This window comes from Salvelinus alpinus, chromosome 2 (genome assembly GCF_045679555.1).
Source record: "Salvelinus alpinus chromosome 2, SLU_Salpinus.1, whole genome shotgun sequence".
NCBI classification, from domain to species: domain Eukaryota; kingdom Metazoa; phylum Chordata; class Actinopteri; order Salmoniformes; family Salmonidae; genus Salvelinus; species Salvelinus alpinus.
Window position 1 is genome coordinate 29,158,535 of NC_092087.1, and position 27,514 is coordinate 29,186,048.

Genomic DNA, 27,514 nt, shown 5'->3' on the forward strand with positions numbered 1-27,514 from the left:
GAGTGGTTTCATATAGATTTAGGGAGGAAACTTTTGTACGTTAGTTCCCTCCCACTCTCCTATCCATAGGACTTTCAAGACCAGAGGGTGGAGTCTGGATGGAAATGCCCTCCCACTGCATGCTTTCAGTTGTTGCCCGGGTTACCGTCACCCGATACGCATGACAGTCGATTGTTTCAAACCTTACCTTGTCTAACCCTCCACCCAGAAGGACATTGAGAAATCTTAATTTCTTAAAAATTTATGTTTTTACTGCTTGGGGAAAGGTTTGATATTGGAACTGACCTTGGTAATTCGGTAAACTGCTATAATTTAAAAGTGTAGTACTAGTTATTCTCCTGTATTCAATCTAATCCATGACACTTCCCCTAAGTCAAGCTTAGTTACCTACACCTATAACTCATGTTAACAGCTATGCATCTTCAGACACCAAATAGGCAGCTGTAACTGCTACACCAGCCTACAGCAAAACTGCAGACTCCACTCCTACCAAACCAAACCCAGCTTTCTAGTACACGGACAGGGCCAGTCAAATCTACCGGCAGTATCACAAGGCCTGAACAGCACAGCGGACAGCCACCAATGTTCTGTTAACCTCCACAAGGCCACTCATAAAATATGCCCACCAACGCCCACACTGATATACTTGGCTCTCCTTAACAAGGTCCTGCTCAATCCTATCATCACCCTGTGGAGGGACCATTCTGATGAGAGAGAGAGATGGAGGGAGACACACAGAGGTGATGAGAGGGATGAGAAAAAGACTGGGAGACGACTTCTGTAGCAACCACTTATTTTTAGTGGTTTTCAAGTACATTTTCAGACTAAAGTGAGCTTCAGTTCTCAGCATCACAATGCCTACTACTGTATGTGGAAGAAGATGGCGCTGCAGTGGATAACTGCCGTTTTACGGGCTCCTGACCAATTCTGCTATTTTGTGTGTTTTTACCCTGATCTTAACTTTTTCATTTTTGTATATTTCCACCATAATTTCTTATGACCGAAAATAACTTTGGACATCAGAACAGCGATCACTAACCTCGATTTGGATTAAGATTTCTACTTCAACAAGTCGGCAATATACTGCTCATTCCGGACCAAGCCCCTAATCCCCAGAACTTGAAAGAGGAAGAGACGGCGCAAGAGAGTTAAACAAGCGGGCTCCCTGAAGAACTGTAATATCCTATGTTTCTTGGAGTCTTGGCTGAACAAGGACATGGATAACATACTGTTTTTTCTATGCATCGTCATGACCAAACAGCAGCTTCGGGTAAGGTTAAGGGGAGGTGTGTGTCTCTTTGTTAACAACAGCTGGTGCTGATCTTTAATGTTAAGGAAGTCTCAAGGTTTTATTCGCCTGAGTTAGAATACCTCATGATAAGCTGCAGACTATACTATTTACCAAGAGAGTTTTCATCTATATTTTTTGTAGCTGTCTATTTAACACCACAAACCGATGCTGGTATTAACGAGCTGTAGAGGGCCATAAGCAAACAAGAAAATGTACATCCAGTGGCGGTGCTCCTTGTGGCCTGTCTTACCTAATTTTTACTAGCATGTCACATGGGCAGCTAGAGGCGAAAATACTCTAGATCACCTTTACTCCACACACAGAAACGAAACGCAAATCTGATCACAACTCTATCCTCCTGATTCCTGCTTACAAGAAAAAACTCAAACAAGTGGTCTGATGAAGCGGATGCTAAGCTACAGGACTGTTTCACTAGCACAGACTGGAATATGTTCCGGGTTTCATCCGATAACATTAAGGAATGTACCACATCAGTCACCGTACTTCATTAATAAGTACATCGATGACGTCGTCCCCACATTGACCGTATGTACATATCCCAACCAGAAGCCATGGATTACAGGCAACATCCGCACTGAGCTAAAGCTTAGAGCTGCCACTTTCAAGGAGTGGGACACTAATCCGGATGCTTATAAGAAATCCTGCTACGACCTCTGATGAGCCATCAAACTGTCAAAACAGGACTAAGATCGAATCCTACTATGCCTGTCGGATGTGGCAGGGCTTGCAAACTATCATGGATTACAAAGGGAAACCCAGCCGAGAACTATCCAGTGACACGAGCCTACCAGATGAGCTAATTTCTTTCTATGCTCGCTTCGAGACAAGCAGCACTGAACCATGCATGAGAGCACCACCTGTTCCAGATGACTGTGTAATCTCGCTCTCTGTAGCCAATGTGAGTAAGACTTGTAAACAGGTTTTTATTCACAAGGCTGTGTGGCCAGACGGATTACCAGAACGCATACTAAGAGCATCTTCCCTGAAATGTTCAACCTCTCCCTGACCCAGTCTGTAATACCCACATGTTTCAAGCAGACCACCATAGTCCCTGTGCCCGAGAACGCCAAGGTAACCTGTCTAAATGACTATCGGTAGCCATGAAATGCTTTGAAAGGCTGGTCATGGCTCATATCAACACCATCATCCCAGACACCCTGGACCCACTCCAATTTGCATACTGCCCCAACAGATCCACAGATGACGCAATCTCTATTGCACTCCACACTGCCCTCTCCTACCTGGAAAAGAGGAACAACTACGTCAGAATGCTGCACCAAAGTGCCCTCCAAGCTCATCACTAAGCTTAGGACCCTGGGACTGAATACTTCCTTCTGCAACTGGATCTTGGACTTCCTGTTAGGCAACAACATATCCGCCATGCTGAACCTCAACACGGGGGCCCCTCAGGGGTGCGTGCTTAGTCCCCTCCTGTACTCCCTGTTCACCCATGACTGCATGGCCACACACGACTCAAACACATTTTAAGTTTGTTGACAACACAAAGGTGGTTGACCTGATCACCGACAATGATGAGACAGCCTATAGGGAGGAGGTCAGTGACCTGGCAGTGTGGTACCAGGACAACAACCTCTCTCTCAAATGTCAGAAAGACAAAGGAGCTGATCGTGGACTACAGGAAACGGAGGGCCGAGCATGCCCCCATCCACATCAGCAGGGCTGTAGTGGAGCGGGTCGAGAGCCTCAAGTTACTCGGTGTCCACATCACTAAGGAATTATCATGGTCCACACACACTAACACAGTTGTGAAGAAGGCACAACACCTCTTCCCCCTCAGGAGGCTGAAAATATTTGGCATGGGCCCTCAGATCCTCAAAAAGTTATACAGCTGCACCATTGAGAGCGTCTTGACTGGCTGCATCACCGCTTGGTATGGCAACTGCTTGGTGGTGTCAGAGGAAAGCCTGAAAAAGTGTCAAAGACTCCAGCCACCCAAGTCATAGACTGTTCTCTCTGGTACCACACGGCAAGCGGTACCAATGCAGAAAGTCCGGAACCAACTGAACCCTGAACACCTTCTACCCCCAAGCCATAAGAAGGCTAAATAGTTTGTTAAATAGTAACCAATAGCTACCCGGAATATCTGCATTGACCCTTTTTGCACTAACTCTTTTGACTCATCACATACGCTGCTGCTACTGTTCATCATCTATCCTGTTGCCTAGTCACTTTATCCCTACCTATACAGTCGTATGAAAAAGTTTGGGCACCCCTCTGAGGCTGCATAATAATTTACTCTGTCGTCACAGAAAATGATCACAGTGGCATGCCATTCATTTTCTAATAAAATCTGAGTACTGGGGTATTGTCCAGACAAAGATTTTTAGTGTAGCAATATTAAGTTGTATGAAATTAAATCAGATGTGAAAAATAGGCTATGCAAAAATGTGGGCACCCTTGTCATTCTGTTGATTTGAATACCTGTAACTACTTAGCAGTGATTAATTGGAACACACAATTGGTTTGGTGAGCTCATTAAGCCTTGAACTTCATAGACAAGTGCATCCAATCATGAGAAAAGGTATTTAAGGTGGCCAATTGCAAGTTGTTGTTCTCTTTGACTCTCATCTGAAGAGTGGCAACATGGGGGCCTTAAAACAACTCTCAAATGACCTGAAAACAACATTATGGTTTAGAGGAAGGCTACAAAAAGCTATCGCAGAGATTTAAGCTGTCAGTGTCCACTGTGAGGAACATAGTGAGGAAATGGAAGACCACAGGCACAGTTCTTGTTAAGGCCAGAAGTGGCAGGCCAAGTAAAATATCGGAGAGGCAAAGGCGAAGGATGGTGAGAACGGTCAAAAACAGCCCACAGACCACCTCCAAAGACCTACAACATCATCTTGCTGCATATGGTGTCACTGTGCATCGTTCAACAATTCAGCGCACTTTGCACAAGGAGAAGCTGTATGGGAGAGTGATGCGGAAGAAGCCTTTTCTGCACACACGCCACAAACAGAGTTGCTTGAGGTATGCAAACGCACATTTGGACAAGCCAGCTTCATTTTGGAATAAGGTGCTGTGGACTGATGAAACAAAGATTGAGTTATTTGGTCATAACAAGGGACGTTATGCATGGCGGCAAAAGAACACAGCGTTCCAAGAAAAACACTTGCTACCCACAGTCAAATTTGGTGGGGGTTCCATCATGCTGTGGGGCTGTGTGGCCAGTGCCGGTACTGGGAATCTTGTTAAAGTTGAGGGTCGCATGGATTCCACTCAATATCAGCAGATTCTTGGGAATAATGTTGAAGAATCAGTCACAAAGTTGAAGTTACGCCGGCGCTGGATATTTCAACAAGACAACGACCCAAAACACTGCTCAAAATCTACCCGGGCATTTATGCAGAGGAACAAGTACAATGTTCTGGAATGGCCATCCCAGTCCCCATCCTGAATATCATTGAGAATCTGTGGGATGAATTGAAGCGGGCTGTCCATGCTCGGCAACCATCAAACCTAACTGAACTGGAGATGTTTTGTAAGGAGGAATGGTCCAAAATAACTTCATCCAGAATCCAGACACTCATTAGAGGCTATGGGAAGCGTCTAGAGGCTGTTATTTTAGCAAAAGGAGGCTCTACTAAATATTGATGTGATTTTTCTATTGGGGTGCCCAAATTTATGCACCTGTCTAATTTTGTTTTGATGCATATTGCACATTTTCTGTTAATCCAATAAACCTCATTTCACTACTGAAATATTACTGTGTCCATCAGTTATTTGATAGATCAAAATGAAATTGCTGATCCAAACACCCAATTATTTATAAATGGAAATCATGGAAATTGTCAGGGGTGCCCAAACTTTTTCATACGACTGTATTTACATATTTACCTCAATGACCTTGTACACCCTGCACATCGACTCGGTACTGGTACCCCATGTATGTAGCCAACTGTGTATTTATTCCCTATTTTTCAATAATTTCTTGTTCCTTCTCTCTGTATTGTTAGGAAGGGCCAGTAAGTAATAATTTCACTGTTAGTCTACACCTGTTTACGAAGCAGGTGACAAATACAATGGGATTTGATTTGCATAGCTGATGACTGAGATCCCAATGACATACATTTTCTTATCCTTTTCGGTTTTACATATGGCTGTCCATAAACCTCCTTGAATGGAGAGAATGCATTTTACACAAAAAAAAAAACATCTGCAACTCTTCAGTCACAATCTACAATAAATACATGTTGTCAATGAGTTGAGGCACCACGTTACGGTACTAAGCCTAAATAAGTTGGGATATTCACTGGCACAAACCCACCTAACGTACAGTCATTCCCAAGAGCACACACTCATATTTAGACACTATCCTGACTGCAGATGTGAATGTGTCTGCAGATGTGCCCGCATTCCCCCATGTTGCCACAGATTGCCTCAGTTAACACTGCATCAAAGGACCAATGGTGATGGGGTCTTCCGTTTCCTGCTGTTGAGAGTTGAAGGAGTGACTAATGTAAGGCTAGTCGGGGTTAAGGGGTTATTTTGTGAATCACCAGAATCACCTGTGTATAAGTGTAAGTGTGTATCCTGTCAATAGGCTTTGTCAATGAGAACACCTCTATATTTCAGGAGTCGGATGCTACCAAGGCCACAGATAGTGGTAGTGTGAGATCATAGGCATTCCATAACATAGTAATTATATGAGATCCTAACAGGAAGAAAGGACACATTCACTCTGATTTCTTAAAGCCTGTCTGGGTTTGGTGCATAGAATGAAAGACAATGCTAGCTCACTGTTTTGCTGCACCCAAAGGTGATTATTGATTAACGTACTGTGATACACAAACAACAGTTCAACTGACATGGTCTTCGTCAGGTAAATTAACCCCACATGACCCACAACAACCATATACAAGTGATCCCTTGGTCCCGTGGTGTTATTATTTGTTTATTAGGATCCCCATTAGCTTTTGCAGAAGCTATTCTTCCTGGGGTCCACAAAAAACACAAAACATGACAAGTAACAAAACACTGGAGGACAAGGACAGTCACACAAATGTAAAATACAATGATATACAAACAATACAAGTAAAAAATACAAAGAATACAACAAAAAAATAGTGTTTGCTTTTGTTTGTCCCCTCATAGTCCCCTGGCGTTTCACGAGTTGTGTCACGGCTGTTGAAAGGAGAGGACCAAGGTGCAGCGTGGTGAGCTTACATTTTCTTTATTTTAATCAAAATGCCACCGAACAAAACAATAAACACTACAAAAACAAACCGTGAAGCTCAAAGGCTATGTGCCCTAAACAAAGTCAGCTTCCCACAAAGACAGATGGAAAAAAGGGCTACCTAAGTATGGTTCTCAATCAGAGACAACTGCCTCTGTGTTTGGCCGGGTGTGGTTCTCAATCAAAGAAATACACAACATAGAACATAGAATACCCACCCCAACTCACGCCCTGACCAAACCAAAATAGAGACATATAAAGGATCTCTAAGGTCAGGGCGTGACAAGTTGTTGTTTGATCTGTTTTTAAAGGGTCATTTTGCTGTATGCTTGAGTAATTGAAGATGGGAGTTCCATGCGATCATGGCTCTGTATAAAACTGTGCATTGCCATGAATTTGTTTTGGACTTGGGGACTGTGAATGGTCCCCTGGTGGCATGTCTTGTGGGGTATGTATGGGTGTCTGAGCTGAATTTTATTTGATTGTGCAGACAATATGGAATTTTCATCACAGTAATATTTCTCATAAAAACTAGAAGAGAAGCAGGTAATCTCTCGTCAATCCTCAACCAGGAAAGACTGGGATGCATGCTGTTGATGTTAGTTCTGTATGTGCAGTTAAGGGCAAGGTGTGCTGCTCTGTTTTGAGCCAGCAGCAGCTTTACTAGGTCTTTCTTTGTTGCACTTGATGTATTACCGGACAGTAAGACCAGAGACTGAACAACTAGTACAGTTGATTTGTGTCAAAAACGCAGAACATCTTTTTATAACAGACCACTCCCCATCTTCATAACAATTCCGTTTATTAATAATTGCCCATTCTGATACTGACTGTAACTCCTTATTTAGAATTTCAGAGAGCTCACTGGCTTTGGGTGCTGAAATTTAGAATCACCCACATACATAGTCAGTCTAGCTTTGTGTAATATCAGTGGCAAATCTTTAGTAAAAATTGAGAATAGTAACGGCCCCACTGCCCTGAGAAACACAACACTGTACATATCTGATGTTAGAGAAGCTTCCATTGAAGAACACTCTCTGGGTTCTATTGGATAAATAACTCTCCAACCATGTGATTGCAGGTAATGTAAAGCCATCGCAAGGGAGTTTTTTCAATAACAATGTATTATCAATAACATCAAAGGATGCACTGAAATCTAACAATACAGCTCCAACTATCATCTTATTAACCATGGACTATTATTTCTCATGGTCTCATTGAGTAGGTCTGGGACATGACTCTACATAGTGTCTTTGCTTGTGTTCCTCCACAGCATGTGGGGATGTGTCTCGGAGCAGCAGATGGCTATGAGAGGTCAATATTCCAGGATTCTTGGAACATAGTGAAGCCATGGCTTCTGAGCATGGCTGTAAACCACAAGCATGCGTCAGTAATTCAACACTGATCCTGCAAACCAGACAATTATGTGTGGCACAGGAGCATTCGCCAGGAATAACTACATATCAAATCAAATTGTATTTATCACATGCGCCAAATACAACAGGTGTAGACCTTACCATGAAATGCTTAGTTACAAGCCCTTAACCAACAATGTAGTTCAATAATGTCATGACGTGGTCCTCTTTGGGTATAGCGAGTGCCTTCCCCCTCTCTCCTCTCCTACACACAGGTTCTGTTATCTCAGGTCGTAAATTCCTGGAGGAGACTCTCTCCCCCTGCAGAAAGAGACACAGAGAAAACAAAGGAATTTATTCTACATCACAGAACTGAACAATATCCATGTTTTGGAGAATGTGTAAACGGTCAGTGGAGAAGCCAGCTACGACCCGATCCGTTTTATTTCATGTTCGTGACCTCATGAAAGACAACACAGCCACATTACCATAACTCTGTTTATACAGGAGCCTACGTTGAGGTTTGCGTCTAATTATTGTATAAAATAAATGAGTAAAGATTAAACTATTTGTGAAATGATGTGATGCTATGTTAAACCGTTAATGTGAGAGAAGTGTATTCCCTTTAAAGTTTAACTAAGTCATTGGCCCGCCCCCAGGAGCACAGACATGATCTGGCTCATGGGACAGCCCTTTTCTACTGTTACAAATAAAACCCCCACCTGAAGAAATCCTCTTCAGACCACGCGTACCTCGGTCAGCTGAGGGGGCGAAGGTTGAGTAGAGACCACAAAAACATCAGTATAAGCTAAGGTTGTAATGGTTGTTGAATTCCTAACCATACCACGTGGAGCATTGGCTACACGGGTGGAAATTGTTCAACTCTGAGACTATCGATCCCGACAGAATAAGAGCACATCTTTGATACTAATTACTATTCTGCAGCTAGAAATTATGTGAACCTGAGATGCGAAGACCGACAACCGCCGAAACATCTATTCTATAAGAACATTTCTGAATGGTACTCTGAAGTATCCATTCTAACCATGAAAGACTCCAGGGAAGCAGAGACGCTTGGATGAACTTTCCAACAGAAAGACGGAAGATTCCAACAGAGATCATGACGACACACTGAGCGTAAATATATATTGATTGCAATTATTCCGGAATGAATGAGCGTTCATGTGCAAAGGATTAGCATTTCAATTAATATAATTATCAACTGTGTAGTGACTCCTTTTATCTTTCCTGCCCTTTTCAGTCCACACGCACTTCCCTTTGTCCACCAAGCCGTCATATCGGCTTAGCCCACTAGGGAACCTACCCTATAATTTCCTTGTAACCATATCTACTGTTTGTTTATGCGTTTCTGTGATTATTTAGTTATTTAGTAAATAAATAATTAAGACAATTGGTGTATGGATGATTCATAGTAAAGGCTGGGTTCGTGCAGATAACCAACAATTTATGACGTTTGGAATGAGACTAACGTGAGGTAAAGAATAATTCATTAATTAGAAGACTAATTGATCAGATATTAAAATATCTGAAGAGTTATATTCGGAAAATTATAACTTTGTAATCTGAAGATTTTCCTTGGTGCCCCGACTTCCTGGTTAATTACATTTACATGATTAGTTTAATCACGTAATAATAATTACAGAGAATTGATTTGATAAAATAACAGTCTTCAATTTAATGATGCCAAAGACACGTCAATATATATAGAGGTAAGAAAATATTTACAAAATAAACTAAAGTAAAAAATTATAATAAATAAAAAAGTAACAATAAAATAACATTAACCAGGCTATATACAGGGGGTACCAGTACAGAGTCAATGTGCGGGGGCACAGGTTAGTCAAGGTAATTTGTAAATGTAGGTAGGGGTAACGTGACTATGCATAGATAATAAACAGAGAGTAGCAGCAGTGTAAAAACAAAGGTGACCATTTTGATTAATTGTTCAGCAGTCTTCCGGCTTGGGGGTAGAAGCTGTTAAGGAGCCTTTTGGTCCTAGACTTGGCGCTCTGGTTCCACTTGCCGTGCGGTAGCAGAATTCAGTCTTATGACTTGGGTGACTTGAGTCTGACAATTTTTTGGGCCTTCCTCTGACACCGCCTAGTCATATACAGTGGCAAGAAAAAGTATGTGAACCCGTTGGAATTACCTGTATTTCTGCATAAATTGGTCATCAAATTTGATCTGATCTTCATCTAGGTCACAACAATAGACAAACACGGTCTGCTTAAACTAATAACACACAAATAATTATATGTTTTCATGTCTTTATTGAACACACTGTGTAAACATTCACAGCGCAGAGTGGGAAAATTATGTGAACCCTTGGATTTAATAACTGGTTGACCCTCCTTTGGCAGCAATAACCTCAACCAAACTTTTTTTTGCCACTGTAGGTCCTGGATGGAAGGAAGCTTGGTCCCACTGATGCCGAGCAGTTGCCATACCAGGCGGTGATGCAACCGGTCAGGATGCTCTCGATGGTGCAGCTGTAGAACTGTTTGAGGATCTGGGGACCCATGCAAAATCTTTTCAGTCTCCTGAGGGGGAAAGGTGTTGTTGTGCCCTTTTCACGGCTGTATTGGTGTGTTTGGACCATTATAGTTTATTGGTGATGTGGAGACCAAGGAACTTGAAACTCTCGACCCGCTCCGCATCATCTGACCACTTCCATATTGAGCGAGTCATTGGTACTTCCTGCTTTAATTTTAGCTTGTAAGCAGGAATCATGTGTAAGGGGAGTGTGTGTTTGTGCAAGTATTTGGGTATGTGTTTCTGGGATGTGGGCATGCATGGCTAGGACCACAATTTGCTAAGAATTTTCAGTTTCACAAGGCAAAATGTCTATGGATTATGACAGAAGATTATGCGGTTTTGTTCCACGGCTGACATTGGCATCTTGTTCATTTGGCGTAAACATAGCTATCCCTGGATTGCAAAAAACAAAGAAGATTATTCTCTCCATCTATTAAATTAATTTCATGACTGACAAATGAGTAACAGATTTCCTTCAATCTCCTTAACCTTTTACACTCGTACCTGGGTTGGAAATGGCAAATCTGGGTACTGATAAGTGCTTTAATTGTATGGGTTTTGACTGACAGTTGTTCTGAACATGAGCACAGCACGCAACAAGAAGCTGCCCCCATCCCTCCCACTAATTGGGCAACGTTTGAAAATGCTTTGTTGTCTGGAGTGAAGGAAATGCTGTAAATTAAGAGGACTCTATGTATTTTGAAAGATGAGAAGTTGAGGATTATATTAAATACCGCATTGATGTCATACAAGCAAGCCAAATACATGAGTCCAAATATGTGCTTCACATTTCCCAGTTAATCCGCTCACTCAAACCCTTGTCATTTTTCTGTCAGTTAAGAACACATTCTTATTTTCAATGACGGCCTAGGAACGGCAGAACGACAGATTTTTACCTTGTCAGCTCGGGGATTCGTTCTTGCAACCTTCCGGTTACTAGTCCAACGCTCTAACCACCTGCCTTACATTGCACTCCACGAGGAGCCTGCATGGCAGGCTGACTACCTGTTACGCGAGGGCAGCAAGAAGCCAAGGTAAGTTGCTAGCTAGCATTAAACTTATAAAAAACAATCAATCTTCACATAATCACTAGTTAAACTAGTAATATCATCAACCATGTGTAGTTATCTAGCGTGTCCTGCGTTGCATATAATCGATGCGGTGCCTGTTAATTTCTCATCGAATCACAGCCTACTTCGCCAAACAGGTGATGATTTAACACATGTCGTTGCACCAAACCTAACCATAAATATCAATGCCTTTCTTTAAAATCAATACAAAAGTATATATTTTTAAACCTGCATATTTAGTTAATATTACCTGCTAACATGATTTTTTTATAATTAGGGAAATTGTGTCACTTCTCTTGCGTTCCGTGCAAGCAGTCAGGGTATATGCAGCAGTTTGAGCCGCCTGGCTCGTTGCGAACTGTGTGAAGTCCATTTATTCCAAACAAATTCATAACAAATTAACCGTAATTAATTTGCCAGAATTGTACATAATTATGACAAAACATTGAAGGTTGTACAATGTAACAGCAATATTTAGACTTAGGGATGCCACCCGTTAGATAAAATACGGAACGGTTCCGTATTTGACTGAAAGAATAAACGTTTTGTTTTCGAAATAATAGTTTCCGAATTCGACCATATTAATGACCAAAGGCTCATTTTCTGTGTGTTATTATGTTATAATTAAGTCTATGATTTAATATTTGATAGAGCAGTCTGACTGAGCGATGGTAGGCAGCAGCAGGCTCGTACGCATTCATTCAAACAGCCCTTTCGTGCGTTTTGCCAGCAGGTCTTCGCAATGCTTCAAGCATTGAGTTGTTTATGACTTCAAGCCTATCAACTCCTGAGATTAGGCTGGTGTAGCCGATGTGAAATGGCTAGCTAGTTAGCGGGGTGCGCGCTAATAGCGTTTCAATCGGTGACGCCACTCGCTCTGAGACTTGGAGTGGTTGTTCCCCTTGCTCTGCAAGGGCCGCGGCTTTTGTGGAGCGATGGGTAACGATGCTTCGAGGGTGGCTGTTGTCGATGTGTTCCTGGTTCGAGCCCAGGTAGCGGCGAGGAGAGGAACGGTAGCCATACTGTTACACTGGCAATACTAAAGTGCCTATAAGAACATCCAATAGTCAAAGGTATATGAAATACAAATGGTAGAGAGAGAAGTAGTCCTATAATTCCTATAATAACTACAACCTAAAACTTCTTACCTGGGAATATTGAAGACTCATGTTAAAAGGAACCACCAGCTTTCATATGTTCTGAGCAAGGAAATTAAACGTTAGCTGTTTTACATGGCACATATTGCACTTTTACTTTCTTCTCCAACACTTTGTTTTTGCATTATTTAAACCAAATTGAACATGTTTCATTATTTATTTGAGGCGAAATTGATTTTATTGATGTATTATATTAAGTTAAAATAAGTGTTCATTCAGTATTGTTGTAATTGTCATTATTAAAAATTAAAATTTAAAAAATGTTTTAAAAAAATCGGCCGATTTAATCGGTATCGGCTTTTTTTGGTCCTCCAATTTTTTATTTTTTTTATTTCACCTTTATTTAACCAGGTAGGCTAGTTGAGAACAAGTTCTCATTTGCAACTGCGACCTGGCCAAGATAAAGCATAGCAGTGTGAACAGACAACAACACAGAGTTACACATGGAGTAAACAATAAACAAGTCAATAACATAGTAGAAGAAAAAAAAGAAAAAAGAGAATCTATATACAATGTGTGCAAAAGGCATGAGGAGGTAGGCAATAAATAGGCCATAATAGCGAAGAATGACAATTTAGCAGATTAACACTGGAGTGATAAATCATCAGTTGATCATGTGCAAGTAGAGATACTGGTGTGCAAAAGAGCAGAAAAGTAAATAAATAAAAACAGTATGGGGGTGAGGTAGGTAAATTGGGTGGGCTATATACCGATGGACTATGTACAGCTGCAGCGATCGGTTAGCTGCTCAGATAGCAGATGTTTAAAGTTGTTGAGGGAGATAAAAGTCTCCAACTTCAGAGATTTTTGCAATTCGTTCCAGTCGCAGGCAGCAGAGAACTGGAAGGAAAGGCGACCAAATGAGGTTTTGGCTTTAGGGATGATCAGTGAGATACACCTGCTGGAGCGCGTGCTACGGGTGGGTGTTGCAATCGTGACCAGTGAACTGAGATAAGGCGGCACTTTACCTAGCATAGCCTTGTAGATGAACCTGGAGCCAGTGGGTCTGACGACGAACATGTAGCGAGGGCCAGCCGACTAGAGCATACAGGTCGCAGTGGTGGGTGGTATAAGGTGCTTTAGTAACAAAACGGATGGTACTGTGATAAACTGCATCCAGTTTGCTGAGTAGGGTATTGGAAGCTATTTTGTAGATGACATCGCCGAAGTCGAGGATCGGTAGGATAGTCAGTTTTACTAGGGTAAGTTTGGCGGCGTGAGTGAAGGAGGCTTTGTTGCGAAATAGAAAGCCGATTCTAGATTTGATTTTGGATTGGAGATGTTTGATATGAGTCTGGAAGGAGAGTTTGCAATCTAGCCAGACACCTAGGTACTTATAGATGTCCACATATTCTAGGTCGGAACCGTCCAGGGTGGTGATGCTAGTCGGGTGTGCGGGTGCAGGCAGCGAACGGTTGAAAAGCATGCATTTGGTTTTACTAGCGTTTAAGAGCAGTTGGAGGCCACGGAAGGAGTGTTGTATGGCATTGAAGCTCGTTTGGAGGTTAGATAGCACAGTGTCCAAGGAAGGGCCAGAAGTATACAGAATGGTGTCGTCTGCGTAGAGGTGGATCAGGGAATCGCCCGCAGCAAGAGCAACATCATTGATATATACAGAGAAAAGAGTCGGCCCGAGAATTGAACCCTGTGGTACCCCCATAGAGACTGCCAGAGGACCGGACAACATGCCCTCCGATTTGACACACTGAAATCTATCTGCAAAGTAGTTGGTGAACCAGGCATGGCAGTCATTAGAAAAACCGAGGCTACTGAGTCTGCCGATAAGAATGTGGTGATTGACAGAGTCGAAAGCCTTGGCCAGGTCGATGAAGACGGCTGCACAGTACTGTCTTTTATCGATGGCGGTTATGATATCGTTTAGTACCTTGAGCGTGGCTGAGGTGCACCCGTGACCGGCTCGGAAACCGGATTGCACAGCGGAGAAGGTACGGTGGGATTCGAGATGGTCAGTGATCTGTTTGTTGACTTGGCTTTCGAAGACCTTAGATAGGCAGGGCAGGATGGATATAGGTCTGTAACAGTTTGGGTCCAGGGTGTCTCCCCCTTTGAAGAGGGGGATGACTGCGGCAGCTTTCCAATCCTTGGGGATCTCAGATGATACGAAGGAGAGGTTGAACAGGCTGGTAATAGTCGGTATCGGCGTTGAAATATCATAAATCGGTCGAACTCTAGCACCTACCACACATTTTCCAGGAATATTCTTATGCTACTGAATGTATCCAGAGTACTTTCAGATTTCGGCCAACAAATGCGGCGATAAGTACAGTAAATGTAAAATGCGCATACAATTTCTACCAATCTGCATGCCAGTTATGGTTTCCATATGCACATTTTTGTGGAATAGTTTAATTTCATTTATTATAATCAAAATACTATTCAAATCTAAATAAAAATGATACAAACCTAAAACGTAACTTCTATTGCCATTGCCCACTATGTAAAAATAACCTACATACAGCCAACAAATAAAAACATTGCAGTCTGCAAATAGAAAATATCCCGACAAAAATAAATATCCTATAAATCACATTGTCTACGCCTGGACTGTATGCTACAGTTTCCCATGCCAGTGAGCTCGGGACTGTAGGCTATTTTCGCAAGGGATAAGAAGCAGTGCTTGAATTGGGCAGGAGCTCACGAGAGCTGAGTACAAGCACCTTAAATGTTCTACTGCTTGAGCTCCTCTTCATCTGATAGAATATTAGCTCAAAAGTATTGTGAAGCTCCTGCACCTAAATATAAACACTACCAGCACCCAAAATGAGTACCGGAACCTATTTCAGTCCAAGTCAAGCACTGATAAGAAGTAATCAGGTAGGTCTATTTACCACTGGATCAGAGCATGACATTTTTTTTTTAAAATACATTGAGGAACTATTGTCATTCTCAATATATATAAAAAAAATATTTTGTTTGCTTGCTGTTTGGGGTGAAGAAAACATTACTTTCAAAAGCTCCAGAGCTCATTAGTGGTGGTGCCCTAATCCAATCAGAAATACTATCAGATCTCCAAATGGGCACATTTATATGCCAACATTTGCACGCAGGCCAGGTAACCTATAAACCTACTTCTATGTGTAATCAGGTGTGCGTCCTTACTCAACATTACTGGTGATATATGTAATGTGGAATCGATAGACACTAACAATCAAATGCAAACAATTCACACAATGAAGTTATTGTGCATTGTGCATCTGGGCGTGGCATGGTCAATCTGACATCTGCATTGGCCATGCAGCATTTACGATGGTAGGGCCTCTGCAGAAGTCATGGCATTCATACTTCATGCGATTCGCGGAGCAGTGCAGAGCTGTTCTGAAGGAAGTTGTCAAGAAAGTGAGTTTGTGTTTATACAGGATGTACCGCCCCCACCTACCGTCACGGCATTGCGGTACAGAGCTCGATTTGGCCTCTGCATTCCTCTGGAGGAGCCGCAATTGCGTCACACACTCCATATGGAGCTTTCGACCACATTTCGGTTCAAGCATAAATTTGCTTTTAGTCTAGGCCTCCGCAATGTATTAGCTCAGTATTCACTGAGATGGGTGCACATTTACAGTACCAGTCAAAAGTTTGGACACACCTACTCATTCAAGGACTTTTCTTTATTTTTACTATTTTCTACATTCTAGAATAATAGTGAAGACATCAACACGTTGAAATAATGCATTTCACATATGGAATTATGTAGTAAGCAAAAGTGTTAAACAAATATGTGAGATTCTTCAAAGTAGCCACCCTTTGCCTTGATGACAGCGTTGCACACTTGGCATTCTCTCAACCAGCTTCATGAGGTAGTCACCTGGAATGCATTTTAATTAACAGGTGTGCCTAGTTAAAAGTTCATTTGTGGAATTTCTTTCCTTCTTAAAGCGTTTGATTCAATCAGTTGTGTTGTGACAAGGTAAGGGTGGTATACAGAAGATAGCCCTATTTGGTAAAAGACCAAGTCCATATTATGGCAAGAACAGCTCAAATAAGCAAAGAAAAACAAGAGTCCATCATTACTTTAAGGTTTAGGTCAGTCAATACGGAAATTTCAAGAACTTTGAAAGTTTCTTCAAGCACAGTCGCAAAAACCAACAAGCGCTATGATGAAACTGGCTCTCATGAGGACCGCCACAGGAAAGGAAGACCCAGAGTTACCCTTGCTGCAGAGGATACGTTAATTAGAGTTACCAGCCTCAGAAATCTGAAATTAACTGTTCATTAGATTGCAGCCCAAATAAATGCTTCAGAGTTCAAGTAACAGACACATCTCATAATCAACTGTTCAGAGAAGACTACATGAATCAGGCCTTTATGGTCAAATTGCTGCAAAGAAACCACTACTAAAGGACACCAATAATAAGAAAAGACTTGCTTGGGCCAAGAAACACAAGCAATGGAGTTTAGACCGGTGGAAATTTGGCCTTTGGTCTGTTGAGTCCAAATTTGAGATGTTTGGTTCCAACCGCCGTGTCTTTGTGAGATGCAGAGTAGGTGAACGGATGATCTCCGCATGTGTGGTTCCCACTGTGAAGCATGGAGGAGGAGGTGTGATGGTGCTTTGCTGGTGACACTGTCTGTGATTTATTTATAATTCAGGCACACTTAACCAGCATGGCTACCACAGCGATACACCATCCCATCTGGTTTGCGCTTTGTGGGACTATCATTTGTTTTTCAACATATAGGCCAATTCCCACAAGTGTAAAGGTTTAACGTTTTCTTCTCTCCAAATGTATTAATCAAACAACATTTTAGTCACCCTCCAAAACACAGTGTGACTATGGCAAGAAATCTCTGTTGATCTTACTTACAAGTTAAGCATCATATCTGGAGATCATGATAATGTGCTGGACAAGAGTAGTGAGGGAAAATACCATTCAGTTCATATTTTATCTTACCAAGCTGTCTGAATGAGTTCTCCACACCTGTTCTAAGACCTGTAGGCCTACCTTTCCGGAGTTAACAGGGTTACAAGCAGGTCACGGAAACTGCAGCCTATAAGTGATCGTCCCTACATGTGAAGCCAGTTGAGAGATAGGTAGGCCTGTCCTACATATTTTATTAAACTACTGATGTTCCTTTACATAAGGAACTGAATTCCTGAAATGGCCAAGTCATTAATAAAAGTAATGTAGTAAGTCTCTAACTGTCACCTACCTATTCGAACCATAAGGTATGGAACCTTGGTTCATGGGATGCGGTATGTATGAAATGCAGTGATCTACTGCAGTTACAGTTGAAGTCGGAAGTTTATATAAACTTAGGTTGGAGTCATTAAAACTCGTTTTTCAACCACTCCACAAATTTCTTGTTAACAAACTATAGTTTTGGCAAGTCGGTTAGGACATCTCCTTTGTGCATGACACAAGTAATTTTTACAACAAGTGTTTACAGACAGATTATTTCACTGTATCACAATTCCAGTGGGTTAGAAGTTTACATACACTAAGTTGACTGGGCCTTTAAACAGCTTGGAAAATTCCAGGAAAATGATGTCATGGCTTTAGAAGCTTCTGATAGGCTAATTGACATCATTTGAGTCAATTGGAGGTGTACCTGTGGATGTATTTCAAGGACTACCTTCAAACTCAGTGCCTCTTTGCTTGACATCATGGGAAAATTAAAAGAAATCAGCCAAGACCTCAGAAAAAAATTGGAGACCTCCACAAGTCTGGTTCATCCTTGGGAGCAATTTCCAAATGCCTGAAGGTACCACGTTCATCTGTACAAACAATAGTACGCAAGTATAAACACCATGGGACCACGCAGCCGTCATGCCGCTCAGGAAGGAGACACGTTCTGTCTCCTAGAGATGAACGTACTTTGGTGCGAAAAGTGCAAATCAATCCCAGAACAGCAAAGGACCTTGATGAAGATGCTGGAGGAAACAGGTACAAAAGTATCGATATCCACAGTAAAATGAGTCCTATATCGACATAACCTGAAAGGCCGCTCAGCAAGGAAGAAGCCACTGCTCCAAAACCGCCATAAAAAATCCAGACTATGGTTTGCAACTGCACATTGGGACAAAGATTGTACTTTTTTGAGAAATGTCCTCTGGTCTGATGAAACAAAAAAATTGAGCTGTTTGGCCATAATGACCATCATTATGTTTGGAGGAAAAAGGGGGAGGCTTGCAAGCCGAAGAACACCATCCCAAATGTGAAGGAGGCCTACAAACCTGACTCAGTTACACCAGCTCTGTCAGGAGGAATGGGTCAAAATTCATCAACTTATTGTGGGAAGCTTGTGGAAGTCTACCCAAAACGTTTTACCCAAGTTAAACAATTTAAAGGCAATGCTACCAAATACTAATTGAGTGTATGTAAACTTCTGACCCACTGGGAATGTGATGAAATAAATAAAAGCTTAAATAAATAATTCTCTACTATTATTCTGACATTTCACATTCTTAAAATAAAGTGGTGATGCTAACTGACCTAAGTCAGGGAAGTTTTACTTGGATTAAATGTCAGGAATTGTGAAAAACTGAGTTTAAATGTATTTGGCTAAAGTGTATGTAAACTTCAGACTTCAACTGTAAATGTAATAAAAATGTGTTCCCTCCTTCTGTGAACCATGACCCAAAAACCGAGGTACAGTATGTACCAAACTGTGGATTTAGTTAACCGTTACACCCCTAGAATGTAGGTTAATTAAACCGGGACTGGTGAACTTCACTGCATGTGCCCTACATTGCATGTAGACTTACTAGGAGTCTAATGAATGTGTTCTTAATATTTTTCTATAATTGTCTTAAACTGCTTTTGTTTTAAACTCACAGAGCTACTCCGAGGGATCATGGGCCATAGCCTGTCCCTGTCACCTGTAGGTTGTCCAGAGTCAGTGAGCCACACTACAGTACTATATAGATACTGCCCCTCAGCAGTCAAACACATGTTAACCCTTTAGTGTACCCTAGGGGGAACCACTGTAGCCAGGAACATATTTAAAATATTCAAACATTACACCCACAAACACAGCCATGTAAATTGCTCTATTGGAATTTGACACAGTTGTCACAGCCAACCCACAACACAAACCAGTCCAACACATCACATAGGCCCAACATTAGGTCTAATGTTTTACTACCCCAGTCTTCTTGAAGGCCATAGATGAGACCAACTGCATTGCTGAAGACTGCAGCTCATGACCTATGACATCAAACAAGCCCTGGTGGTAAATGTCTTTCTCTGCATGTTTCCTTTGGAAAAAACACCCTGATACTGTCAGGTACCAAATATACTTATCAGCCGGCACCTCGCAGTATGTGGGGGTTTTCTCCAACACAAGCTAAACATTCAAAACTATAGGATAACCCTTATTAGCCCAGAACATAAAATCAATAAGACTTAGAGGTTCTGCAAATTCTGACACCCGGGTGCGTCCTCTCATACGTTGTTCTCTTATATATATATATATCCACACACACAGTGTCCCCAACATCATTATCATCATAAAGATACTGCATTAAATCCCCAAATAATGACTCCAATAACAGCTTTAATGTCAGTAAATAACATTTTTAATGATTCAAGCGTTAATAAAGCAATGATTGTAGAGTTAGTTAAACCTTTATAACACTTCAACCCCACCCATCCCCTATAAACCATCACAAAACTCCTGGATAATGTGATTCCCACATCCTTGTCAAAGGACACAATGAACTTGGTGTCCCTTCATGATTTTCATTACAGAACCCTTATGCAGTCATGTGTACAGTTAAACAATACTGTAGTTTAGTTTAGATATGATGTCAGAGACATAACCCTAAAATCGCCACACAAAAAAAACTTCCCACAAAAAGCAATAAAGTCTACTGCTCAATGAATGAGAGACATCATGTAGGCTACCTTCCATGTTTTACATGAGAATACCTATGGAGAAATATTTGATCTGCATGATGTGAGATTTAAAGAGAAACTGACTCTAAAATACAACTTCGCATTTTGAAAGCCTGTGTGGCATTGATATGAGTCAGCAACATTTATTCTACTGTCAAAATTGACTACAAAGTGTAAATAGGTTAATTTTGGTCATAAAGTCAGTTGCATCCAAAACAGAGACTTGTGCTCGTGACTGCATCACAAAGTATACTGTATGAAGGTTGGGTTTGTATTAATCCTGCCCACATGCCCACAGCTGGCAGCACATAAGTAATCATACATTCTGATTGCAGCTGCACACGACCTAATCGTAATGCCTGTGGTAAATTTGGGTTAACTTTGGATATCCCTATGGGGCTAGTTAGGAACCATCGGTAAATTACACAATGTACATGGGACAATGTAAAAATTCCAATAGCTCCAAATTTCAATGACTTAAAAAACCTCAAGCCAACTAGAAATTGTGGAAATGCATATACAAATATTGAAAGCATTTAATAAGAAAACAAAAAAGTGTGCAACATGAAAATATTGTCTCATTTACAGTACATTGGGCAATTTATTAACGGTCTGTAGCTAGCCCCGGAGATAGGCTATCCAAAGTCAAATACATTTTTCCACGGTTGCACACCAGCTGGCTGAAGCTAATTGGCTAAATAATTTGTCTAACTCTTCCCACCTGCGAACACATACAAGAGACACCCACATCAAACCACACCCCGAAACCAACTCATGTTTGAATTCAACCATGGCTGTTAGCATTTCTTAATGAATAAAATCTAAAATGAGGCCAAATCAGGAAGTGCAGTTTGCCGACGTGTGATTAGTGAAGATGCTGTGATGGAGGATATGGAGAGAAGGTTGGAGAAGTAACAGCTGCGCTTAAATGCGATCATTATGGTTGATAGTTCTGAGGATATGGGTCGGGAGAATGAGTGTCAAGGACAGTAACAGGAAAAAGAGAAACCATGCTACTGAAAGCAGTGATGCTTCTAGTGCAGAGAGCGTGAGGGTGAAGATGGGAAACGAGTAATGATGTGTTGGAGTGTAAAGTTGTGATGGTGTTTGATGTTTGATGTGACCACAGTGCCGCATCTACACCCTATCCTATTAACGTAAAGAAAGAAAGAAACTCAGCAACAAAAAAAAACGGCCCTTTTTCAGGACCCTGTCTTTCAAAGATAATTCATACAAATCCAAATAACTTCACAGATGTTGTTTATGGTTCATTGAACAAGCATGGGATACAGAGTTTAAACCCTTTACAATGAACAAGAAGAACATGCACCTGTGGAATGGTCGTTAAGACACTAACAGCTTACAGACGGTAGGCAATTAAGGTTATGAAAACTTCGGACACTAAAGAGGCCTTTCTACTGACTCTGAAAAACACCAAAAGAAAGATGCCCAGGGTCCCTGCTCATCTGCATGAACGTGCCTTTGGCATGCTGCAAGGAGACATGAGGACTCCAGATGTGGCCAGGACAATAAATTGCAATGTCCGTACTTTGAGACGCCTAAGACAGTGCTACAGGGAGACAGGACAGACAGCTGATCATCCTTGTAGTGGCAGACCACGTGTAACAACACCTGCACAGGATCGGTACATCCGAACATCACACCTGCAGGACAGGTACAGGATGGCAACAACAATTGCCCGAGTTACACCAGGAACACACAATCCCTCCATCAGTGCTCAGACTGTCCCCAATAGTCTGAGAGAGGCTGGACTGAGGGCTTGTAGGCATGTTGTAAGGCAGGTCCACACCAGACATCACCGGCAACAACGTCGCCTATGGGCACAATCCCACCGTCGCTGGACCAGACAGGACTGGCAAAAAGTGCTTTTCACTGACGAGTCACGGTTTTGTCTCACCAGGGGTGATGGTCGGATTTGCGTTTATCATCGAAGGAATAAGCGTTACACTGAGGTCTGTACTCTGGAGCGGGATCGATTTGGAGGGTCCGTCATGGTCTGTGGCAGTGTGTCACAGCATCATCGGACTGAGCTTGTTGTCATTGCAGGCAATCTCAACGCTGTGCGTTACAGGGAAGACATCCTCCTCCCTCATGTGGTACCCTTCCTGCAGGCTCATCCTGACATGACCCTCCAGCATGACAATGCCACCAGCCATACTGCTCGTTCTGTGCATGATTTCCTGCAAGACAGGAATGTCAGTGTTCTGCCATGGCCAGCGAAGAGCCCGGATCTCAAGCCCATTGAGCACATCTGGGACATGTTGGATCGGAGGGTGAGGGCTAGGGCCATTCACCCCAGAAATTTCCAGAAACTTGCAGGTGCCTTGGTGGAAGAGTGGGGTAACATCTCACAGCAAGAACTGGCAAATCTGGTGCAGTCCATGAGGAGGAGATGCACTGCAGTACTTAATGCAGCTGGTGGCCACACCAGATACTGACTGTTACTTTTGATTTTGACCCCCCCTTTGTTCAGGGACACATTATTAAATTTCTGTTAGTCACATGTCTGTGGAACTTGTTCAGTTTATGTCTCAGTTGTTGAATCTTGTTATGTTCATACAAATATTTACACATGTTAAGTTTGCTGAAAATAAACACAGTTGACAGTGAGAGGATGTTTCTTTTTTGCTGAGTTTAGGTGAAGTAAAACTAGTCTGGTTCATTGGAAATGGTAGACTGATAATATTCTGTGGTCAGCAGCAGAAGATTCTTCAAATGGAAACTCTCAATCTGAAGAAGATCAAAAGCCATGTCCATGGAGTGTATGCTATGTTGAGGAGAATCATTTCTGGGGTCCCACTATCTATGTCCAGTAGACGATATTAAATAAAATGTGAAGGGAGGCATAGTGTTTGAGACCAAAAGTTTGATTTGTAGGAAAGAGCGTCAAAGTTTGAATATCCAAGAATTTGTTCCATCCCCATTGTGGTGTTTTAAATGCCAAAGATTGGGACATGTAGCTGCTCACTGTAAAGAAAAGAAAAGTGTGGAGTGGGGGAATAATGTGAAGGCTAAGTGTTGTAATTGTGGGGTGGAACACAGTGCAACATTTGGTGGATGCCAGGTGCAGAGAGAGGCAGGAGAGGCCCAGAGATAAAGAATCATGATTTCTCATATGCAGAGGCTGTAAAACAGATTGGTAGAACTATAGGCGGACTGATGGAGCTACCATGGTTTCTCCCGTAGTAAGTGGACCTAGTGTCAGAACTGGTGCTTCTACTAGTCCTGACATGGTTTTGAGACCTGTTCAGAAATCTTGTTTCCACAAATGTGCTGTGTCAAAGGACACTTTTGCTAGTAAATAAAATTGACTTCATAGCTTTCATTGGAAAGGTTATCAACACGGCTTGGGTTATGGAAAACTGAAATGCCAGGTTGAAGATTATTGTGGATATGGCAACAGTTATTAGGAGTAACAGGTGTTACTGTTGACATGATTTTTGAAATGCTGGATAATCCTCAGGATGGATTGTCTCAGTATGATAGAGATAAATTAGAAAAGGTTGGATGGGGGCGTGAGCATAATGGTTAAGAGCGTTGGCCAGTAACCTAAAGGTTGCTGGTTCAAATCCCCGAGCCAAGTAGGTGAACAATCTGTCGACATGCACTTAGCCTTAATTGCTCCTGTAAGTCACTCCGGATGAGAGCGTCTGCTAAATTACAAAAAATATATAGAAATGGGGAGTTTGTTTGAAGTTAGTAGGGATTTATTTGTTTATTTATATTAAACGTTTGTTTGTGGACCACCATTATACCATAGAAGTGCTGTCAAAGATTTTTACAACTAACCCAAGATAGACCAGCGCCTCGTTTCCAATGGGAGCAAATTATTCATAGTAGGCAGAACCAAGCATGAGATAGTGAGATCCTATTGGCACGTCTAGCATGTATTTGCATATTTATGTCTGGGAATGGCTACTCTGGGAAGTGCGCATGTGCAATAACTTAATCTGCCCTTGCACTTCTTCTAAACAACACAGTTTTTTGTCAAACTTTGTCAAAGGGTAAAGTCAAAATGAAATCCACTCTGTTTGTTACAGATTCTACTTTTGGAAACAGAAAACTGTATGCAGATCAAGTGTTTCATCTAAGAGAAAATGTGCAGAATGTTGGCCAAAATCCATCTCGCTGAGCTTCTTATCACCATATCTGGTAGTGAGTGGAAACGCCAACCGGCTGCTTCACATTTATACATCCATCTGTGGTGCAGTCGCTCTTTAAGGAGTGGCATATGGAAGCTTGTTTACACCTGGACATTACAGCTCAGGTAGATAACCTGTGTCTGTTGCTGCATGTAGGCCTATGTTTACTGCCAAGAAACTCTCATGCTTACCCCTGGGCCCTAGTTAATGAATAACCACTATACAAACAAGGATGGTGACAAGTACAAACTAGCCGAATAAACTCAACTCCACGATTTACCATGGTGTTGGGTGGCGACCAGTGTGGGTGAACTGCACAGGAGGTTGGTGGCACCTTAATTGATGAGGACGGGCTTGTGGTAATGGCTGGAGTGGAATAAGTGGAATGGTATCAAATACATCAAACACATGGTTTGATGCCATTCCATTTGATCTGTTCCAGCCATTATTATGAGCAGTCCCCCCCTCAGCAGATTCCAATGGTAGATTGGAGCTCAGACTTCACATTATTTTTTATATTTTTTAATAAAAAACGATGGATTTCAGCACCAAAAGAATAGCCCGCATATACACATGACATAGTATTGTGTAAATGCAGCGTTTCTTGGGGCGCTGAAATCTGTAGTTTTATTTTATGTGACTTCAGAACTCCAGTCCGCCTACACTAGTCACTCCTCAACTCCATCATTAATCGTAGAGTTTAGTTCAGTCAGCTAGTAACAAACCAACTATGGATTTAACATTAGCCTATATATAAAAAAAATACAATGAAAGAGTGTGTTCAAGACATAAAAGGCTTATCTGCCCACATTATTAATTCAGGGAGTAGGCCTAAAATGCAGAGAATTACTAGTTTTGGTAATGCAGAAACCAGTTGCCCCGGGAATTATGCTAAAGATATTACCTCATGTCATGGTCGCAAACGTTAATAGAAATCGTAATTGCACACAATGTTTTGCGCACCGCGTAATCACACGTTGATGTTCCAAATGTAGATTTACAGCAACGACAGCCAATAAATTCAGTTCATAAACATAAGGTTTGTAATTAAGATACATTTGATATGGAACAGGTTCTTACCACCATTATTTCAGCTCACTCCGTCTACTCTATACGTTCCTCTCAGGTACCTTCAGCGGACAGCTGTTCGTGTGCCAGACGCAACAAATGAGTGACGAACTGTATTTTCGGTCATATAGTGCGAACATATAACGCGAAAGTACCACGTAAATATTGAGTTTCCATGCTGACCCTGAAATAACATGTCCAACCAACAGCAAAATGAGAAGGGACGGTTCACTATTATTCTAACCAATAGGATTTGAGAAATGGGTGGGTCTTAATAAAACATTTTTATTACCCTTTCTTAGAAAATTCCACACTTTGTGGTGCAATTAATGTACAAAAAGTTCTGAGGAAAAAAATGGTTGCACTTTACTAAGTATCCACAACAGTAGGCCTATGTATTTAAAATACATGCTTGCCTAGACTATGTAGGTACAGCCAGGTACACATTGTTATATTTGCCCTACTTAGGTTCTAACTGCTACCTGTTTTGGTTTATGCAATTGGCATGGATTTGCAAATAAACTATTCATAAAGGAGATATATAATTGATCTAAGGCAATAATTCTAGGGTGAGGGGTGGTTTAGCTGAAAATAATTTCAATGTGTTTATATAATACATAAACAATTGTCAAGGATTACAGCATTTAAGGATTAAGGAACATGTATTGTTGACTGGGCGTTTCTTTACAGTCTTAACATGCAGAGCAATCACTTAAGGTGTGGAGATTAAAGAAAAGAAAACTGCAAAAAGCTTCTAAAGAAATCGAGTGCCTAATAGGATCAGAGGGATTATAATGCCCTCATTTTCACAGGTCCACAGGAAATATGTAAAAATTGGCCTCATGTGCCATGCTACTAGTCCTAATGGTAATGTAGAAAGTAACAAATTCTTGGCTCTGGCTGGTCCAGTCTTTGTATTTATCCATTACTATAATAGTATTGTCTTTTTGCTTTAAAAAAAAGGAATAAAACAAAAAGGAATAGGAATAGCAGAGGGACTCCGATTGTAACGGTTTTCTTCTGTGGACGAAGGAGAGGACCAAAGCGCAGCGTAGCCAATGTTCATCATGTTTAATAAAGACCATAAACGTGAACACTACAAAATACAAAAACAACAAAACGTGAAAACCGAAACAGTCCTATCTGGTGCAGACACAAAGACAGAAAACAACCACCCACAAAACCCAACACACAACAGGCTACCTAAATATGGTTCCCAATCAGAGACAATGACTAACACCTGCCTCTGATTGAGAACCATATCAGGCCAAACATAGAAACAGGAAAACTAGACACACAACATAGAATGCCCACTCAGCTCACGTCCTGACCAACACTAAAACAACGAAAACACAAAAGAACTATGGTCAGAACGTGACACCGATGGTGTTTTAACCTATACTAAATAGGCCTTCTATTATTCAGTTCAGTAAATAATTTTATCCAAGCAATTCATTGCTACTTAAACAGAAGATATGTATATTTTTCACATGAGCAAAGACCATGACAAATACTCTAAAATGTTGTAGCCTCCCTCCCTCACAACGAAAATTCAAGTCCTGCTATGTCTATTCCCTCTCAATTGACACATTGATGGCAGCGGACAGATAATCCCAGTAGTGTAATTGTTTGCCTGTTCACACTGTGCATTTGTGTGTGGGATGCTTGGAGAGAAAGGGCAGATAGTGTAGCTTTCCTGTATGAGAGATAGCCAATATAACATTGTGTGAATAGTCACTGGTCTCTAGTGACATCTAAAGGATACAAAATTATGAACAAA

General features: G+C 41.5%; 2 long non-coding RNA genes across 2 annotated transcripts in view; both read right to left on the reverse strand.

Annotated features, from left to right (window-relative positions):
• Positions 1 to 6,070: 6,070 nt before the first annotated feature.
• The window catches only part of LOC139558442 (uncharacterized), a 44,732-nt gene continuing 23,288 nt past the window's right edge, over positions 6,071 to 27,514 (reverse strand). Inside the window, exons 2-3 of the long non-coding RNA XR_011671581.1 lie at positions 8,027 to 8,185; positions 6,071 to 6,457 (exon numbers count right to left, since the gene is read on the reverse strand). This is a non-coding gene — a long non-coding RNA (uncharacterized lncRNA). The remainder of the gene's footprint in view (positions 6,458 to 8,026; positions 8,186 to 27,514) is intronic.
• Positions 10,141 to 25,959, reverse strand: LOC139558438 (uncharacterized). The gene is made up of 2 exons (XR_011671580.1): positions 25,747 to 25,959; positions 10,141 to 10,394 (listed from the first exon to the last, which is right to left on the reverse strand). It is a non-coding gene; the product is annotated as an uncharacterized lncRNA (long non-coding RNA).